We start from the raw sequence: 17844 nt of genomic DNA on the forward strand, positions 1-17844 counted from the left end.
ATTTTGTGCAGCCGATGTCTGTTTCACTTGGAAAGTTGACCCTTTGTTTTGGCGGCGTTCTGAACCCCACGACTACAGCGTGAAATGGACTGTTATTTTGTTCGTTGTGCCACGTGTAGCATTTGTGTAGAATTCGTAAACCAAACAAGTACCAAACTTCAATGCTTTTCGTCATTGACTTTGTGATTAATATGTTTATAGTGTATATAGTTTCCTCACAATAAAATTTTCAATCTTGTTTGATTTTTAAGTTACTCTACATTCAATCTTTGGGATAATAATGTCAAAATTTATATGATGCAGAATTTAGTATTAAAGTAATTTCAGTATTCACAAAATGCTTCTGGGTTGTAGACCGGATTATGTTATAAAAGGCTGTACCAACATACGGTGTTGACCACTATTACAATTCTCTTTCGTCAGATTATGTAATACTGGTACATCATTTTACAGTAAGATGCAGTCTACATCCCAGAAGAAATATATGGAAATTAACTTGGGCTGCGGAAGCCTAGGAACGTATACAAAGCTAATTTTCACTTCAGCTTTAGTAAACTATAGATAACACATATATTTTTGTCGTCTGATGATAGAGCGTTAGCGACTAGGATAAACAGTACTAACATTGCTGTGGTTCTGCAGGAAAAGGCGCTTCGTGTCACTCAACGGAAGAGCGGGTACTCCCAGAGGGGTAAGTAACCTGTCTGCTGTAGATTCAGACAAATAAATTCTATGAAAATGTAGCAGAAAATGTAAGAAACAACTTTTGTGGATAATTTTTAATTGTGTGAGCACCAATAAAAACTTTGTTGTTTCGTATTGAGTCTCACAGTAATGTAAGAAATAGACTTAAGCAATTTGTTAAGTTTGAGGAGAATAAATACGTTACTCCTGTAAGCGGCGACACAGTGAAGTAAGCTCTGGAAATTTTCAGGCTGGTAACTCTACGAACAGCCTCAGAGGACTCCTCGAAGGTAAGGAAATAAACTCTGTAAAGTCGACACGCGATTCGAACAAGTCAGCCTGATAAAGTTGTACCACAGCGTATCAAAGACAAACTACTCCTTAACTAACGACTCCGTCTTCTATCCGATTTACTGATCGTGAGCAACTGTAGCACCATTTATTACAAAGGTAAAAATGTCTACGTAGTCTAAATACCTTACATTTTCAATAAACTGCATAAGAAAACAATTGTTTCTTTTGTCAGACGGTGCTAGTCATTTAACTCTGGCTGCGAACATTTAGAGGTACTTTGCCTAAGGTACATGTGAGTAATTAATGAAACTCTACAAAAATTTGTAAGTAGGAGACTAGGAAAATTTGACAGATGTACGCCACGGTGTTCAAATAACACAGGGAATTCCAGGGGCGTTTGAAATGTCCGTACAAAGTCCGAGAGATGGCACCACCGGCGCGTATCGAGGTAATGTTTAGTTAGTAGCATCTTTGGAAAGAACGCACACCAAGTTTCAGCCATATTGGTCTATTTCTTTGTGTTTGGCATTCGTGTGAATCAAGGAAGTCGAGTGATTGTCAAAAAATGGACAAAAAAGAATTTCGTGCGGTGATTGAACATTACTTTATAAAAGGCAAAACGCCTCAGGAGACTAAAGAGAAGCTTGATAAACATTATTGCGGTGACTCTACATCTTCGGTTAGAACAGTTTATAAGTGATTTTAAAATGTCCACATGGGCACAAGTGATGCTGAACGTTCTGGACGCCCTGTGGAGGTTACGACTCCAGAAATCATTGATAAAATTCATCATATGGTGATGGATGACAGAAGAGTTAAGGTGCATGAGATTGCTAGTGCTGTAGGCATCTCGAATGAACGGGTACATAATATTTTGCATAAACATTTGGACATGAGAAAGCTATCAGCAAGGTGGGTTCCGAGATTGCTCACGCTTGACCAAAAATGGAATCGTGTGAAGTTTGCAAGGATGGTTTGCAGCTGTTTAGGAAGAATTAAGCATCGTTTCGTCACTGTGGATGAAGCATGTATACATTACTATACTCCTGAGACCAAACAACAATCTAAACAATGGCTTACCAACGGAGAATCTGTACCAAAAAAGGCGAAGACCATTCCTTCGGCTGGAAAGGTTATGGCGACTGTATTTTGGGATTCGCAAGGGATTATCCTCGTCGACTATCTGGAAAAGGGTAAAAGTATTACAGATGTATTTTATTAGTCGTTATTGGACCATTTGAAAACAGAGCTGCAAGAAAAACGCAGGCGATTGGACCGCAAAAAAAGTCCTTTTCCATTACGGCAGTGCACCAGCACACAGCTCAGCAACTGTGGTCGCAAGATTATTGGAAATAGGATTCCAACTCGTTTCACATCCCCCCTGTTCTCCAGACTTGGCTTCCTGGGACAACTATTTGTTCCCCAATTTGAAGAAATGGCTGGCGGGACAAAGATTTTATTCAAACGAGGAGGTGATTGCAGCAACTAATAGCTATTTTGCAGACTTGGACAATTCCTATTATTCGGAAGGGATCAACAAATTAGGACAGCGTTGGACGAAGTGTATAAGTCTAAAAGGAGACTATGTCGAAAAATAAAAAAGGTTTACCCCAAACACATAAGTAGTTTTTATGTATGCACGGAATTTTCAAATGGCCCTCGTATTCTTTAGGGACAGTACCTAGTACTCAATAGGTACAGAGTGAAGCATGGACCCAAACCGCAGGACACCCGTACAGTGTGCGAAGCATTCAGTATCTGACGTAGTGAATATTGTCGTCAGAGCTCTGCTGAAACGATAATACACTCTGGTAATATGTTCAGTTGATTACCTTCATAGGAATTCCTGTACAGACACGGCGAACAGGGGTGGTTTGAGTGACTTATCTTTCGCCTTCCCCCCTCCCCTTCTCTCTTTTTCCTTCGACACTGTAACCCGTGTCAGCTGTCGCTACTAATTGTGACACATATTGAATACGGATTTAGCCCTTGGGCGCCATTCTCAGCTTGGCGAACCAAATGGCCGATGCTAATTGTGATACGATCCGTATAGAAATCTTATGATTGTGGCGCCTTTGACATCCCTCTCAGTTTGTCTCCCAATACGGTGACTTGTGTCGCTTGGGCTTAAACCGACCCTGACAGCGAACTAAATACAAGACGTAAATTTATCAACTGTAACTGGAGTGGTTTTTTGTTAATTCAATAAAAAGTTGTGGTATCAGCACATGGAGAAACTTGTAAATACACAGCAGCCATATGAAAGCCAAAATATCAAATTCTGTCTTCAAATGAACTTGCGTAAAGGAAAATCAGGGAATGTCATTATTCTAGTTCTTCGATAAAATTCTTCAGGGTATCAGACCGCATTGTCATAATTTAAAATGCGCCAACGTTTCGGCCAGCGTTGCAGCTAGCCTTCATCAGGGCCTTACGTTAACGTAGGGCCCTGATGAAGGCTAGCTGCAACGCTGGCCGAAACGTTGGCGCATTTTAAATTATGACGATGCGGTCTGATACCCTGAAGAATTTTATTGAAGAAGACAACGGCCGCGGAAGCCTACGCTTACATTATTCTAGTTGTTTCATCCTCCATTCCAGAGATGTCAAATCAGCCGGCGCAGACGTCGCCTTTGCGGCTAGGAGACTCTGGCAGCAAGCCTCCACCCCCCCCCCTTCCCCCGCCACCCCATCCCCCACCGCAAGTCGTCAACCACGATAATCTACATTACTATCACTTGTAACCGGCGTCGCTCCATTTGCCGCCCCGCTGTCATTCGGGAGTCTTGATTGTTTGAGATGACCATACTATTCGCATTTGTGGACCAGGGTACGAATCTGATTTGGTTTTCTCACTAATTGTACTCAGTGCTGCGGCACCCACTGGCTATCTTGGTTGTTTCCGTATCCAGAACTGCCATATATGTTACAAAGGTCTTTGGTACTACAGCCATGTTTAAATTAGTTGGCAGTTATTATCTCACAAGGGGAGGCCGCCAATTGTGAAATTCAGATTCGATTCATACTGCGCATAAAATATACACTCCTGCAAATTGAAATAAGAACACCGTGAATTCATTGTCCCAGGAAGGGGAAACTTTATTGACACATTCCTGGGGTCAGATACATCACATGATCACACTGACAGAACCACAGGCACATAGACACAGGCAAAAGAGCATGCACAATGTCGGCACTAGTACAGTGTATATCCACCTTTCGCAGCAATGCAGGCTGCTATTCTCCCATGGAGACGATCGTAGAGATGCTGGATGTAGTCCTGTGGAACGGCTTGCCATGCCATTTCCACCTGGCGCCTCAGTTGGACCAGCGTTCGTGCTGGACGTGCAGACCGCGTGAGACGACGCTTCATCCAGTCCCAAACATGCTCATTGGGGGGCAGATCCGGAGATCTTGCTGGCCAGGGTAGTTGACTTACACCTTCTAGAGCACGTTGGGTGGCACGGCATACATGCGGACGTGCATTGTCCTGTTGGAACAGCAAGTTCCCTTGCCGGTCTAGGAATGGTAGAACGATGGGTTCGATGACGGTTTGGATGTACCGTGCACTATTCAGTGTCCCCTCGACGATCACCAGTGGTGTATGTCCAGTGTAGGAGATCGCTCCCCACACCATGATGCCGGGTGTTGGCCCTGTGTGCCTCGGTCGTATGCAGTCCTGATTGTGGCGCTCACCTGCACGGCGCCAAACACGCATACGACCATCATTGGCACCAAGGCAGAAGCGACTCTCATCGCTGAAGACGACACTTCTCCAATCGTCCCTCCATTCATGCCTGTCGCGACACCACTGGAGGCGGGCTGCACGATGTTGGGGCGTGAGCGGAAGACGGCCTAACGGTGTGCGGGACCGTAGCCCAGCTTCATGGAGACGGTTGCGAATGGTCCTCGCCGATACCCCAGGAGCAACAGTGTCCCTAATTTGCTGGGAAGTGGCGGTGCGGTCCCCTACGGCACTGCGTAGGATCCTACGGTCTTGGCGTGCATCCGTGCGTCGCTGCGGTCCGGTCCCAGGTCGACGGGCACGTGCACCTTCCGCCGACCACTGGCGACAACATCGATGTACTGTGGAGACCTCACGCCCCACGTGTTGAGCAATTCGGCGGTACGTCCACCCGGCCTCCCGCATGCCCACTATACGCCCTCGCTCAAAGTCCGTCAACTGCACATACGGTTCACGTCCACGCTGTCGCGGCATGCTACCAGTGTTAAAGACTGCGATGAAGCCCCGTATGCCACGGCAAACTGGCTGACACTGACGGCGGCGGTGCACAAATGCTGCGCAGCTAGCGCCATTCGACGGCCAACACCGCGGTTCCTGGTGTGTCCGCTGTGCCGTGCGTGTGATCATTGTTTGTACAGCCCTCTCGCAGTGTCCGGAGCAGGTATGGTGGGTCTGACACACCGGTGTCAATGTGTTCTTTTTTCCATTTCCAGGAGTGTATATATATATATATAATTCCCGGCAATCAGTTGCAACAATTGTGTATATAATAAGTTGTTGAAAGTCGTTTGTCGTGGAAAAACTGGCGACTTCGAACATCATTATGTTTTCCGCAAACAAAGTTGTATTTCACAAATCTTATTAATTGTCTTCATAGTGTTAACCACGTATAGTTAACGGAAGACGTAGAAACGATATTCCGAAACGAATACGTATAGCGTAAGTCAAACGTTCGAATTAGAATAGAGACCCCACGAACACAAATTTGCTGTGGCAGGTATGAAATATAAACTCTGTTACTCGCTAGTTACACTTGAAGGACAGATGTTGAATGGGCCGAAACGAGCCGCCGCATAACAGTGTAGTTGCCTGCTAACTTCCAAAGAAGGTAGATGCGGTCCCTAGCGCAACTTATAACATCGTCGAAAATCAGTGCGGACGGGAGAGCTTTGGTAGACCCTGTTAAACAAACGGAAAAATGGAGGCGGTACAATTGGAGAGCGATCCGCCTTCACCAACATGCATAAGCAATTCATATATATATATATATATATATATATATATATATATATATATATATATATTGCAGTAGTTCGAGTAACGAAGATTTTTGTGAGGTAAGTGATTTGTGAAAGGTATAGGTTAATGTTAGTCAGGGCCATTCTTTTGTAGGGATTTTCGAAAGTCAGATTGCGTTGCGCGAAAAACATTGTGTGTCAGTTTAAGCACAGTCTTGTACAATTTTTCTAAGGGGACGTTTCATTATATATATATATATATATATTATATATATTTTAATAACAAAATACTAATAATTAAAAAAAACTGCATGGCGCGAGATTCGCTCCGGCGACCTTCGGATTACGAACCCGAGCGCTTACCGCTGCACCAAGACGCTGTAGAAAATTACTAATCGTAGAGAGTATTTGACCGCAACGGTTTCTTTTAACTGTCGATTTTCACGACAACGGCTGAGAAGTGCATCTTGGTGCTTTGCCACATTACACCTCTGGCCATGAGCTTTTATTATGCGCAGTATGAATCGAATCTGAATTTCGCAATTGGCGGCCTCCCCTTGTCAGTTAAAGATATACCCGTAAAGAAATGGCGTTTGCTTTATTCTATTATCAAATAATGGAGTAGAAGCGCTACTTTGGAGTCACTTAATAAGTTCACGGCCGTTTTCTGTATACACTGAGGTGACAAAAGCCAGGGAATAGCGACATGCTCATATACAGATGATGGTAGTATCGAGTCCACCAGGTATAAAAGGACAGTGCATTGGCGGAGATGTCATATGTACTCAGGTGATGCATGTGAAAAGGCTTCCGACGTGATTATGGCCGCACGACGGGTATTAGCAGACTTTGAGCACGGAATGGTAGGTAGAGGTAGACGAATGGGAATTTCCATTTCCAAAATCGTTACGGAATTTAATTTTTCGAGATCCACAGTCTCAAGAGTGTGGCGAGAATACCAGATTTCAGTCATCACCTCTGACCACGGACAACGCAGTAGCTGAAGGCCTTCGCTTAAGGACCGAGAGCAGCGGCGTTTGCGTAGAGTTGTCGTTCCTAACAGAAAAGCAACACTGCGTGAAATAACAGAAGAAGTTAATATCGGACGTACGATGAACGTATCCATTAGGACAGTGCGGCGAAATTTGTCGTTAATGTCCTTGGCAGCAGACGAAGGACGCGAGTGCCTTTGCCAGTTGCACGACATCACCTGCAGAGCCTGTCCTGGGCTCGGGACCATATCGGTTGGATTCTAAATTAAGCCTGCCAAGCCGTGGCCTGGTCAGATGAGTCCTGGATTCAGTTGGTAAGAGCTCACGGTCTGGTTCGAGTGTGACACAGATCCTACGAAGCCATGGACCCAAGTCGTCAACAAGGCACTGTGCAGGCTGTGGTCGCTCCATAATGGTGTGGACACTGTTTACATGGAACGGACTAGATCCTCTCGTCCAAATGAACCGATCATTGACTGGGAATGATTATTTTCGGCTACTTGGCACCGTTTCCAGCCAATCATGGACTTCGTGTTCCCAAACATGTCACCAGTCCGCAGTTGTTTACGTTTGATCTTGAAACGGTACAGTAGTTTCCGCTCCATAAGCAGCAGGTTTCGCTGCTCGCTCGCACCGGGAAATACAAACGGAAGCGGCTCCGCCGCCAATTTTATTGCACGCCGCGGCCGGCCGCGGGTGGAACAGAACCCATGTGGACGGGTGGAAAGAAATGCGTCAGGCTTCATAATACGTACAGGGTTATTACAAATGATTGAAGCGATTTCACAGCTCTACAATATCTTTATTATTTGAGATATTTTCACAATGCTTTGCACACACATACAAAAACTCAAAAAGTTTTTTTAGGCATTCACAAATGTTCGATATGTGCCCCTTTAGTGATTCGGCAGACATCAAGCCGATAATCAAGTTCCTCCCACACTCGGCGCAGCATGTCCCCATCAATGAGTTCGAAAGCATCGTTGATGCGAGCTCGCAGTTCTGGCACGTTTCTTGGTAGAGGAGGTTTAAACACTGAAGCTTTCACATAACCCCACAGAAAGAAATCGCATGGGGTTAACGCGGGAGAGCGTGGAGGCCATGACATGAATTGCTGATCATGATATTCACCACGACCGATCCATCGATTTTCCAATCTCCTGTTTAAGAAATGCCGAACATCATGATGGAAGTGCGGTGCAGCACCATCCTGTTGAAAGATGAAGTCGGCGCTGTCGGTCTCCAGTTGTGGCATGAGCCAATTTTCCAGCATGTCCAGATATACGTGTCCTGTAACGTTTTTTTCGCAGAAGAAGAAGGGGCCGTAAACTTTAAACCGTGAGATTGCACAAAACACGTTAACTTTTGGTGAATTGCGAATTTGCTGCACGAATGCGTGAGTATTCTCTACCGCCCAGATTCGCACATTGTGTCTGTTCACTTCACCATTAAGAAAAAATGTTGCTTCATCACTGAAAACAAGTTTCGCACTGAACGCATCCTCTTCCATGAGCTGTTGCAACCGCGCCGAAAATTCAAAGCGTTTGACTTTGTCATCGGGTGTCAGGGCTTGTAGCAATTGTAAACGGTAAAGCTTCTGCTTTAGCCTTTTCCGTAAGATTTTCCAAACCGTCGGCTGTGGTACGTTTAGCTCCCTGTTTGCTTTATTCGTCGACTTCCGCGGGCTACGCGTGAAACTTGCCCGCACGCGTTCAACCGTTTCTTCGCTCACTGCAGGCCGACCCGTTGATTTCCCCTTACAGAGGCATCCAGAAGCTTTAAACTGCGCATACCATCGCCGAATGGAGTTAGCAGTTGGTGAATCTTTGTTGAACTTCGTCCTGAAGTGTCGTTGCACTGTTATGACTGACTGATGTGAGTGCATTTCAAGCACGACATACGCTGTCTCGGTTCCTGTCGTCGTTTTGTCTCACTGCGCTCTCGAGCGCTCTGGCGGCAGAAACCTGAAGTGCGGCTTCAGCCGAACAAAACTTTATGAGTTTTTCTACGTATCTGTAGTGTGTCGTGACCATATGTCAATGAATGGAGCTACAGTGAATTTATGAAATCGCTTCAATCATTTGTAATAGCCCTGTATTTACATGTGTCGTGTATTATGCATTTCTTATACGTGAATGTGAATCTGCACACGAACTTTCCTAATCCTTCTCACACCTTTCTATAAAGCGTGGCCAAATCTTAGTTGGGAAGTAGTTCTGTAATATAGTAGTGCCAACCTTACTCCTGGGTAGGGGATCAGAGAGACAGCACAGGCAGGTAAAAGTCAAAGACGTTCCAGTGTCACAAGATTTGGGGTGGAGAGGTTGGTCACGGCCAAGTGGTTCGACCATCCCCTCCACCAGGGCCCAGGAAGACCTCTGGGTTTTTGGACAACATGGTTGTAGAGATGAAGCAGCAATTAGTATGATTAATCAATTATTCAAAAACAGTCTTAATGGCATTTATTATTATTATACCGCCAACCGGTTTCAACCCGACTTGGGGGTCATCTTCTAGGCGTTTACACCATTGGTCGACTGCTGGTGGCAGGAACTATGCTGCCGTTATGTAGACAGGAGTGGCATCACCAGCAGTCGACCAATGGTGTAAACGCCCCTACGTCGGGTTGAAACCGGTTGGCGATATAATAATAATAAAAAATGCGATTAAGACTGTTTTTGAATATTGGAGACCTCCGGGTGCCCGCGATATTCTGGGAGTGTTACAGAAGACGGGTAAGTGGGCAGATATGCCCTCAGTGCGTCTGTCTCGATGTTTACGCGTGGAAGAGAGGTATTTGAATATTTGCACTAATTCTTTTATTTCCAGCTTCGGATTGTGTAAGGAACTGAATGTTCTCGTTTAATTTCGTAAAGTTGAGTCCCCTGTGTTAATGTATCTGGTTCCCAGTTTGCCAGTTATCCTCCTCACATAGTGGATGTCCTATGCAAAAATTGGGAGACTTTGGTGGTATACATTCGGCCAACGCAATTCCGTCTTGCCCGTAGAAATTTGCGTGCAGGTTAGTATATAATATACCCGAGCTGTAAGTTGTAAAATTGTAGTATCTGTAAACTGGAACAATTGCTGCAATCGCTGTAAAGTCGAGTGATAATGCTTAAAATAAATAAGTAATCAAGTGTCTTCAATCTTTAACATACGCTAAAAATCACATAGGAGTCAAGTTAAAGGAATTCATTTAAAATAAAAGATATAGAATGCAGGGACCCACACATCAGCGTGTGAGCCCTCCAGCCCCTTGCCTAGTATCGTACAGAAAGGGCACGCTCTCTAAGTAGCGCTCACAAGCTCCCCTCCCCAGTTATCCGTTGCGCAATTTTCATTCAGGGCTTGACGACATCAGCTTTCATCTGGCGTCCCAAGGCAAGGAGGTTTGACGGTAATCTTTCAATCTGAAGAACATTCTGGAGAATTCGGGGTAATGATTTCGGCATCCAGATCGGCCGACGTGAATTCCATAGACCATTAATGCGACATAAATGAGATATCAGTTCATTAACAAAATCATGCAGTGACGACAATTTCGCAGTTATAGAGGGCAAAAGAGGCAACATGGCTCCATACTTCTGCAAGGGACTTCCAACGGACTGCTGAGCCCACGCCACGTCGAGTTGCTGCACTGCGCCGGGCGAAACGAGGTCCGACAAGACACACTACTGGCCATTAGAACTGCTACACCAAGAAGAAATGCAGATGATATACGGGTGTTCACTGGACAGCTATATTATACTAGAACTGACATGTGATTACATTTTCACGCAGTTTGGGTGCATAGATCCTGAGAAATCAGTACCCAGAACAACCACCTCTGGCCGTAATAACAGCCTTGATACGCCTGGGCGTTGAGTAAAACACAGCTTGAATGGTGCGTACATGTACAGCTGCCCATGCAGCTTCAACACGATACCACAGTTCATCAAGAGTAGTGACTGGCGTATTGTGACGAGCCAGTTGCTCGGCCACCATTGACCAGACTGTTTCAGTTGGTGAGAGATCTGGAGAATGTGCAGGCCAGGGCAGCAGTCGAACATTTTCTGTATCCACAAAGGCCCGTACAGGACCTGCAACATGCGGTCGTGCATTATCCTGCTGAAATGTAGGATTTCGCAGGGATCGAATGAAGGGTAGAGCCACGGGTCGTAACACATCTGAAATGTAATGTCCACTGTTCAAAGTGCCGTCAATGCGAACAAGAGGCGACCGAGACGTGTAAACAGTGGCACCCCGTACCATCACGCCGGGTGATACGCCAGTATGGCGATGACGAATACACGCTTCCAACGTGCGTTCACCGCGATGTCGGCAAACACGGATGCGACCATCATGATGCTGTAAACAGAACCTGGATTCATCCCAAAAAAAGACTTTTGCCATTCGTGCACCCAGATTCGTCGTTGAGTACACCATCACAGGCGCTGCTGTCTGTGATGCAGGGTCAAGGGTAGCCGCAGCCACGGTCTCCGAGCTGATAGTCCAAGCTGCTGCAAACGTCGTCGAACTGTTCGTGCAGATGGTTGTTGTCTTGCAAACGTCCCCATCTGTTGACTCAGGGATCGAGACGTGGCTGTACGATCCGTTACAGCCATGCGGATAAGATGCCTGTCATCTCGACTGCTAGTGATACGAGGCCGTTGGGATCCAGCATGGCGTTTCGCATTATCCTCCTTAATCCACCGATTCCATATTCTGCTAACAGTCATTGGATCTCGACCAACGCGAGCAGCAATGTTGCGATATGATAAACTGCAATCGCGATAGGCTTCAATCCCACCTTTATCAAAGTCGGATACGTGATGGTACGCATTTCTCCTCCTTACACGAGGCATCACAACAACGTTTCACCAGGCAACGCCGGTCAACTGCTGTTTGTGTATGAGAAATCGGCTGGAAACTTTCCTCATGTCAGCACGTTGTAGGTGTCGCCACCGGCGCCAACCTTGTGTGAATGCTCTGAAAAGCTAATCATTTGCATATCACAGCATCTTCTTCCTGTCGGTTAAATTTCGCGTCTGTAGCACGTCATCTTCGTGGCGTAGCAATTTTAATGGCCAATAGTGTATTAGAAGGTATGCCACGACTTTCGTCACCTCAGACAAGTGCATCTGACGGAGCGTTCATGAAGCACTACGAATGTATGTGGCCGCACTGTGATGCGCTTACTGCGAGTGATACTGACAGGCGTACGTGCTGTCCGGTGCTGGTCGCGTCGACTTCCCGAGGAAGCGGCGGGTGTTGCAGCCACTGCTGGGACCGCCGCACCGGTCAGATAAGACACCTCGTCACGCGCTGAGTCGCCGCTATTTTAGACCTGGCCTCGTCTGGCGCCTCTTCCACAGCTGTAAGTTTTCGATGCGCCACGTCTGTTCTCTGCCACTGCATTTTCGGCGCCGATAGTTTTCTTCTTTTCTTTATTTCACTGCTTTGCTCAGTCGCCTTGAAGGGGACCACACCGTGGATCAGGTAAAAAAAAATCGATTTTCGGTTTTTATCATATCTCGATAGATTAAGGCTAATTAAGTACTCTGAACAGGATTTTGCTGAAAAAATTTTTTTCGAGCATTTAAAGAGCATTTTCCTACCACGTGTGTTTATGTGCCACGACCACTTTTCTGTCACCCACAATTCTGCATATACCGGATGATCAGAAAGTCAGTATAAATTTGAAAACTTAATAAACCACGGAATAATGTAGATAGAGAGGTAAAAATTAACACACATGCTAGGAATGACATGGGGCTTTATTAGAACCACCCCCCACTTTGCTAGACGCGTGAAAGATCTCCTGCGCGCATCGTTAGGTAATGATCGTGTGCTCAGCTGCCACTTTCGTCATGCTTGGCCTCCCAGGTCCCCAGACCTCAGTCCGTGCGATTATTGGCTTTGGGGTTACCCGAAGTCGCAAGTGGTATCGTGATCGACCGACATCTCTAGGGATGCTGAAAGACAACATCCGACGCCAATGCCTCACTATAACTCCGGACATGCTTTACAGTGCTGTTCACAACATTATTCCTCGACTACGGCTATCCTTGAGGAATGATGGTGGGCATATTGAGCATTTCCTGTAAAGAACATCATCTTTGCTTTGTCTTACTTTGTTATACTAATTATTGCTATTCTGATCACATGAAGTGCCATCTGTCGGACATTTTTTGAACTTTTGTATTTTTTGGTTCTAATAAAACCCCATGTCATTCCAAGCATGTGTGTCAATTTGTACCTCTCTATCTACATTATTCCGTGATTTATTCAGTTGTCAAATTTATACTGACTTTTTAATCACCCTGTATTTTAGATCTTTGTATCCTTTACATTGCAAGTTAGGCATTTTTTTCACTTCCGAGTGTGTTACCTATCCTTGGAATGCAACTGTCGGTATTCTTTTGTTTCTGCTGTTTGTAAAATTGTTCGTAAAATTGTTGACCGGAGCCGGCCGGAGTGGCCGAGCGGTTCTAGGAGCTTCAGTCCGGAACCGCGCGACTGCTATGGTCGCAGGTTCGAATCCTGCCTCGGGCATGGATGTGTGTGATGTCGTTAGGTTAGTTAGGTTTAAGTAGTTCTAAGTTCTGCGGGACTGATGACCTCAGAAGTTAAGTCCCATAGTGTTCAGAGCCATTTGAACCATTATTTGTTGACCGGACAGGGTCGGTTAACTAAAACTGAAATAGAAAACTTGCAGGTATACTATAGGCAGGCAATTAGGAAAAATAAAGAAAATCTGGAGGCAATGAAGAGAGATGTTTTGCCATATTTTTCCATAAGTCTCCTACTGATGATAAGGCATGTCGTGGATTGTGTCCATCAGAAGAAAATTCGTGGTGCAAATACAATGGGGCCCAGGTAACTGGAGAATCTTATTCTTACCAGCATTCTCGTCCTGCTGCTGTTATTACAGCAATGAAACCTATTTTCAGAGACTTGGCTCATCCTGACCTTCTAAGGAAATGTCTCAATGGGCAGACACAGAACCCAAATGAATCTTTCAGCAGCATAATTTGGAACCGCCTTCCTAAAACTGCATTTGTAGGCAGGCATACAATGAAACTAGGAGTTCATGATGCTGTTATTACATTCAGTTGTGGCAATATTGGAAAGTGTTGGGTACTGAAACAGATGGGAATTAATCCTGGTGAAAATATGATCACTGGGCTGCAACATTGCGATACATGAGGATAGCCGATGCAGACAGGTCTGCACCTAATATGGCAAAGAAAGCAAGACAAACATCCAGGAAGGTGAAAAAGGGAGCTGGGAGACCTGCTAGAGGCCAAAGAAGGGCCATAATATGCAACAGGACAGTTTTCATTAACTGTCAGTAACGAATTTCAAAAGTTTTTTCTCTGAAGTCAATTTCCCGCAAACTAAAATTTCCAGTACATATGCCCCATTATATCAGAAACTATCATAGATAAATGAATGAAATTTTGAGAGACTCTTCATAACATAAAAAGCCACCTCTGGTACTACGTTCATTAATATTTCCCAATTAGGAAGTACTCAAAAACATATTTTCTGCAGAAAAAACTTAATATTTTTTGTTAATAAATTTTAAAAAGTATTTCTTAAAAACTATATAATGGATAGATTGGGTTTTAGTACAGTTGTAATATCCAGTAAAAATACTAAGGTCCTGCATCAAATAGTTTTTTTCAGAAATGGGACAAATACTTGCCTAAATTAACACAGGTTAGATAGGCAGGGTGGGGCCCCCTTAACTTGCTTGTCTTCTAACGTGTTCTTATACTCTCTCTTTACGTTATAATCTTCTCTTGTTAATCTCTTCTCATCTTCTGTATTCTCATTTTCCTCGGTACCCACTTCATCATTTTTCTGTCTCCTTCACATACTCGACGCTACACGACGTACAGTGATAAAGCAGAACATTATGACCACAGCCCATCGCCCTAGTGGTGCTGCAGGCATGTGACGCGGTAAGTTAACTATACTCTATGAGAAAGAAAGAAAGAGAGAGAGAGAGAAAAGGAACAAAAGACGCACTACGAAGGTACTAAAGAAATTATCCGAATGGGACGGAAGTCGCTAAATGTAATATACGTGAACAGAGAAACAAATTATTACAGTTTCAGAAAAAATTGAATGTTTTATTCAAGAGAAAGTGTTTTCACTAATTGAGCAAGTCAGTAATGCTTCGGTCCACGTCTTGCACTTATGCAAGCAGATATTCGGCTTGGTACTGACTGACAGATTAGTTGGATGTCCTCGTAAGCAATATCGTGCCAAATTCTGTCCAGTCGGTGTGATACACTCCTGGAAATTGAAATAAGAACACCGTGAATTCATTGTCCCAGGAAGGGGAAACTTTATTGACACATTCCTGGGGTCAGATACATCACATGATCACACTGACAGAACCACAGGCACATAGACACAGGCAACAGAGCATGCATAATGTCGGCACTAGTACATTATATATCCACCTTTCGCAGCAATGCAGGCTGCTATTCTCCCATGGAGACGATCGTAGAGATGCTGGATGTAGTCCTGTGGAACGGCTTGCCATGCCATTTCCACCTGGCGCCTCAGTTGGACCAGCGTTCGTGCTGGACGTGCAGACCGCGTGAGACGACGCTTCATCCAGTCCCAAACATGCTCAATGGGGGACAGATCCGGAGATCTTGCTGGCCAGGGTAGTTGACTTACACCTTCTAGAGCACGTTGGGTGGCACGGCATACATGCGGACGTACATTGTCCTGTTGGAACAGCAAGTTCCTTTGTCGGTCTAGGAATGGTAGAACGATGGGTTCGATGACGGTTTGGATGTACCGTGCACTATTCAGTGTCCCCTCGACGATCACCAGTGGTGTAAGGCCAGTGTAGGAGATCGCTCCCCACACCATGATGCCGGGTGTTCGCCCTGTGTGCCTCGGTCGTATGCAGTCCTGATTGTGGCGCTCACCTGCACGGCGCCAAACACGCATACGACCATCATTGGCACCAAGGCAGAAGCGACTCTCATCGCTGAAGACGACACGTCTCCATTCGTCCCTCCATTCACGTCTGTCGCGACACCACTGGAGGCGGGCTGCACGATGTTGGGGCGTGAGCGGAAGACGGCCTAACGGTGTGCGGGACCGTAGCCCAGCTTTATGGCGACGGTTGCGAATGGTCCTCGCCCATACCCCAGGAGCAACAGTGTCCCTAATTTGCTGGGAAGTGGCGGTGCGGTCCCCTACGACACTGCGTAGGATCCTACGGTCTTGGCGTGCATCCGTGCGTCGCTGCGGTCCGGTCCCAGGTCGATGGGCACGTGTACCTTCCGCCGACCACTGGCGACAAGATCGATGTACTGTGGAGACCTCACGCCCCACGTGTTGAGCAATTCGGCGGTACGTCCACCCGGCCTCCCGCATGCCCACTATACGCCCTCGCTCAAAGTCCGTCAACTGCACATACGGTTCACGTCCACGCTGTCGCGGCATGCTACCAGTGTTAAAGACTGCGATGGAGCTCCGTATGCCACGGCAAACTGGCTGACACTGACGGCGGCGGTGCACAAATGCTGCGCAGCTAGCGCCATTCGACGGCCAACACCGCGGTTCCTGGTGTGTCCGCTGTGCCGTGCGTGTGATCATTGCTTGTACAGCCCTCTCGCAGTGTCCGGAGCAAGTATGGTGGGTCTGACACACCGGTGTCAATGTGTTCTTTTTTCCATTTCCAGGAGTGTAGATTGTCAAAATCGCGAGCTGGTTGGAGAGCCCCGCCCATAATGCTGCAAACGTTCTCAGTTGGAGAAGGATCTGAGACCTTGCTGGACAATGTAAGATTTGGCAAGCACGATGGTAAGAAGCTCTGGCCACGTGCGGGTGGTAATTATCAAATGTCTCTGACCACTATGGGACTTAACTTCTGAGGTCATCAGTTCCCTAAAACTTAGAACTGCTTAAAACTAACTAACCTAAGGACATCGCACACATCCATGCCCGAGGCAGAATTCGAACCTGCGACCGTAGCGGTCGCGCGGTTCTAGACAGTAGCGCCTAGAAACACTCGGCCACTTCGGCCGGCTGGTAATTATCTTGCTGAAATGTAAGCCCAAGGTGGCAATAAAACGGGGTGTAGAATATCGTCGACGTACTGCTGTGTTGTAAGGCTGCCGCGGATGACGACCAAAGGCGTTCTGCTCTGAAATGAAATAACACCAGAGACCACCATGTCGGTCTGTATGGCGGGAAACAGTCAGACTGGTATCCCACCACTGTCCACGACGCCTCCATACACGTTTTCGGCCTGGAAACTCACTGACTTAAGAGATGAGTGCCGCTTCAAAATGATTCAAATGGCTCTGAGCACTATGGGACTTAACATGTATGGTCATCTGTCCCCTAGAACTTAGAACTACTTAAACCTAACTAACCTAAGGATATCACACAACACCCAGTCAACACGAGGCAGAGAAAATCTCCTGACCCCGCCGGGAATCGAACCCGGAACCCGGGCGCGGGAAGCGAGAACGCTACCGCACGACCACGAGCTGCGGACAGTGCCGCTTCAAATTGAGCCCAGGTGACCAGTCTCCAACCATCTCGGGACTCTGACGACCTACCACAGCAGTAGCATAGGATTTGGCACGACACCGATCGGGAGAACATCCAACATATCTGTCAATCAGTACCAAGCCGAACAGCTGATTGCACAATGACCAGAGGTGGACCAACACGTTACTGACTGCCTAACTTGGGAAGCTCTTTCTCTTGAATAAATCGTCCAATTTTCTGAAATTGTAATCATTTGTTTGTCTGTACATGTACATTATATCTACCGATTTCCGTCTCATTCGGATAATTTCTTGGTGACACGTGTCTATAGCGACGATATGGGCCACAGTGTACATTATGTACTGGCAAAACA

General features: G+C 46.0%; 1 protein-coding gene across 1 annotated transcript in view; it reads left to right on the top strand.

The window, feature by feature from the left end:
• The first annotated feature begins 640 nt into the window (after positions 1–640).
• Positions 641–17844, top strand: part of LOC124794862 (Na(+)/H(+) exchanger beta-like) — a 677818-nt gene continuing 660614 nt past the window's right edge. Inside the window, exon 1 of the mRNA XM_047258533.1 lies at positions 641–691. The gene's annotated coding sequence lies outside the window, so the exon portion shown is untranslated. The remainder of the gene's footprint in view (positions 692–17844) is intronic.

The sequence above is a fragment of the Schistocerca piceifrons genome, chromosome 4 (assembly GCF_021461385.2).
Source record: "Schistocerca piceifrons isolate TAMUIC-IGC-003096 chromosome 4, iqSchPice1.1, whole genome shotgun sequence".
Lineage (NCBI taxonomy): Eukaryota > Metazoa > Arthropoda > Insecta > Orthoptera > Acrididae > Schistocerca > Schistocerca piceifrons.